This window comes from Coenobita brevimanus, chromosome 13 (genome assembly GCF_032717465.1).
Source record: "Coenobita brevimanus isolate Jiangsu-jjx chromosome 13, ASM3271746v2, whole genome shotgun sequence".
NCBI classification, from domain to species: Eukaryota; Metazoa; Arthropoda; class Malacostraca; order Decapoda; family Coenobitidae; genus Coenobita; species Coenobita brevimanus.
The window spans coordinates 47,376,692-47,380,523 of NC_136966.1; the positions used below are offsets into that span (position 1 = coordinate 47,376,692).

Genomic DNA, 3,832 nt, shown 5'->3' on the forward strand with positions numbered 1-3,832 from the left:
CTCCTTCTTACCTCCCATATTCTCACTCTCCCTCCCACCATTTCACTTCCATCCAACCCTCCCTCTCTTCCTCCAACTTCCCACTTTCTCTCCCTCCCTTTCTCGTCTCCTTCCACCACACTTTCCACCTCATCTACCCGCGCATCTTCTCTCTCTTCTTTCACCTCCCATTCTCTCTCCTTTCCTCTCACTTCTCACCCCCCCTCCTCATCCCACCTGCTCTCTCTCTCTCTCTCTCTCTCTCTCTCTCTCTCTCTCTCTCTCTCTCTCTCTCTCTTTCTTGTCCTCCACTTGCTTCCTTTAATCTTTATTTGATATCACAGCTAAAATAGCAGCAGTAAAAGGTACGTTGCTCCATTGCTGGATCAATCGCGACACGTCAAAGTTAAAAAGAAAAGAATAATCATGAATATAGTTCTTTAACGGCCATACCACGTTGAGTACACCGCTTCCCGTCCGATCAGCGAAGTTAAGCAACGTTGGGTCTGGTTAGTACTTGGATGGGTGACCGCCTGGAAACACCAGATGCTGTTGGCATAACGTTCTCCCTACATGTCAAGTGGGGTTGGTGGAGGATTAGTGCCCCTCCCTGTAAAATAATTAACTCTAAGCCCTTGGCCACCCCGTTTGGGATACATGGCGTCTGGCAATGAATGAAATGAAAAACACCACCCACGGCTCGGGGCTTTTTTCCGATTTCTTCTGATGCCAATGCCAGACATGTTTTTTTTAATGATAGAAGTACTACCACTGGAAAAAAGGAAAGCAAAGATGCGAAAGAGAGAGAGAGAGAGACCTCGTCCCTACCACCACCACCGCACCAGTGACCCTGAACTTAACTTTTTTTTTTTTTTTTTAGTGTAAGTTTATTTTTTTCTTTACTTGCTGTACTGTCCTGAAAGGGAAAAAAGAGGTCTCACTCTCTCTCTCTCTCTCTCTCTCTCTCTCTCTCTCTCTCTCTCTCTCTCTCTCTCTCTCTCTCTCTCTCTCTCTCTCTCTCTCCAACATTCCTACTCTATTCCCTTGTTACCTCACCTTAGTTTATCCTTTATATTCGTGTCTCCCATTTCCACTTGTCATAACCACATTTTCTTTTCTCCTGCACCCTCTTGTCACTCATTTTATTTTGTTTTTATTCTTACCTTGGTTCTCATTTTTTTTCCCTTTCTCCTCCACCCCTATCTTTCCCCCACTCTTCTTCTTCATACCCCTTCCTATCTCTCTTCGCCTTGTCTGTTGCCCGCTAGTATCTTCCTTCACCACAGATTTCTTATCCGTTTCTTATCTCTCATTCCCTTCTCATCTTTGTTAGTCTTTCAGTGCTTCCATATAACTGTCCTCGTCCTGTCTTACCAGCCATCCGTCTTAACGCATTTCCACCTTACCATTCATTCATTCATTGTTCTTCTTCTTCTTCTTCTTCTTCTTCTTCGTCTTCCACTCCCTCCTCCTCCTCCTCCTCCTCCTCCTCCTCCTCCTCTTATGCGCTCCCCCTTTTCTCTCCCTCACCTTTCTCCTCCCTACCCCTTTCCCCAACCTTTCCTCTCATTCCCTTCTTCCACGTGTCTCCTTTAAATCGTACCTAATCTCCTAGCTCAAATTAGGAGCTGTAAAAGGTACGAGTCTGCTCGGCTGACTCAAACGCGCCGCTTCAGAAAAAATATATATATATGAGAGGAAAAGAAATGGAAAAAAAATAGAAATATCTACCCTTAAATGGGGCAAAGCTGACCGCAAGGGGCAATGCCGACCGGTTGGGAAAAAATGTAAATTTATTAATAGCTACTCCAATCCTCAAGGTAGCTCACTGAAATTTTGGGATGTTACAGGTAAATGATGGTATAATATTATGATGAAGCTTACTTGTTGTACTTTATTTTAAATATTTCTGTATATATATTATTTTCTTTCCTCCATATTTTTTACGCTTTTCTGAATCCTCTATGTTAAAACCTGCAGGTGTTATGCTGAACTGCCTAGCCAAACCAAACCCATTGCAATAAATTCAGCAGTACAGCAGGCAAGTTTACAAGACTTTGCAACATTGTCTTGCAATTAGAATCAGGCTCACAGACGTTTTAACAAAGTTAGGCAATTTTGACTGGTAAAATGGTGTAATTCTGACCGCCAAAGTTCAGTTACACAAAACAAAATTTTTCATAAGTTGAGATACTGACAAATTTAGCACACTCTAGCCTAAGATGACATACTTTGTAGTTATTTAAACATACTGATAACTGTTGTTTGTTCATTATGTTTGAGGATGGTTCGCAACTACTAGCGGAATACAGTCACACGTTATACGGAGGATGATGGTGTACGTGCACTTATGGACATAAATGATGGAATGAGCCAAAGGGAGGCAAGTGCGAAGCATGGAGTTCCAAAAACAACGTTTCAGTCACGAGTTGCAGGCAGACATGATGAACCAGGAACGCAAGACAGCCCTGTTAAAAGATGAGGAAAGAGCAAGCGTTCCCAGAAAGATACTGATGATGAACAAGAGACAAAGCATGATGACACAGATAAAATGGAAATACACGATGAGGACATAAATGAGGACACGGATGATGAAGATGCACAGGGTACGACCACAAGTAACGATGACACAAACGAGAACTAAGATGGCGAGTCCAAGAAAGCTACTGATAAGAGTTTGTCACCAAATGATTATGTTCTTGTTAAATTCAGTGGCAGTTAGGTTCCCCACCATTATGTAGGTCAGCTAAAAAGCAAGAAGGATGACAAATGGACAATCCAGTACTGGTGAGAGTTGATGTATTCCGAACAAAGTTTAATGATGTAGTTACATCTCGACTCCTTGCAAATCCTGATACTGAGCTGACTGGGGAGAATCAGATTGTTATGAAGCTGAAAATACCAGAAATGTACAAAGCAAAGATAGCATTTCACAGTGTTTTTGGTGATAAACTAGTGCAATAACTTGATGTGCAGTCAAAATGAAACAAAATATAATTGCCATATTCTTCAGTATAATATGTACCATTACTTTCTAAGGAGGGATTGCTTTAGTGTTGTGATATAGTGCATATGTTTTTCTTAAGTTTCAAGTTTACTGCTGTGTGTTTCTATGTTTCTTTTTTTTTTTTTAGGAAATGTTTGTTTGGTCTGAAATGCTCCACCATGAAAATTGCAAGGGGCAATTCAGACAACGTTTTCTAGTGCACTTTAAACACATTACAAAAACTGCTAACAAAAAAACATTACCCTCAACAGATTTCTCGAGTACCCAGTTATGCCTGCTAATCTAACCAATAAAGCTTCATTATTAGATTGTATTTTATTTGTCATATTTTAAAATTATATACTAAAAAGTGGTCGGCTTTGCACCATTTGAAGGTACTGTATCGTACGCCATCTCACAAAGCCCCCAACATTTTTTATGCCACCCGGTGTTAATGCCAGACGATTTGATTAAGCTGAAAGAATTCTTTCCAGTCAGAGAGAGAGAGAGACAGACAGACAGACAGACAGACAGAGAGAGCGAAACCACTCTTTTTCGTTTTTTCTTTTCTTTGGGGATGGTAGGGGTACTGTACATTTTTCTGTGCTGACGCTGAGCCCTGTGAAAAAAATTAATTCCACATTAATGAGAAAATTGTGAGGTCTGTCGGTCTCCGCTTAATCACCTCGTAGCCCTCAATAGGAATTCACTCTTGCACAATCTAACTCTCCCCATGTTTTAGTCTGGGATTTTTTGGAAAACCTTCTCCCTCGTCGTCACCGATACAGGATGTCATTTTGCTGAGAGCCAGCACATGTGAGACAGAAGAAAAAATATGCAGATGAGGTGTACTCTATTAACACTAGC

At 41.2% G+C, this 3,832-nt stretch overlaps 1 non-coding gene across 1 annotated transcript; it reads left to right on the plus strand.

The window, feature by feature from the left end:
- The first annotated feature begins 418 nt into the window (after positions 1–418).
- LOC145417114 (5S ribosomal RNA) lies at positions 419–537 on the plus strand. Its single transcript, XR_013900419.1, has one exon. It is a non-coding gene; the product is annotated as a 5S ribosomal RNA (ribosomal RNA).
- The last annotated feature ends 3,295 nt before the right edge of the window (positions 538–3,832 follow it).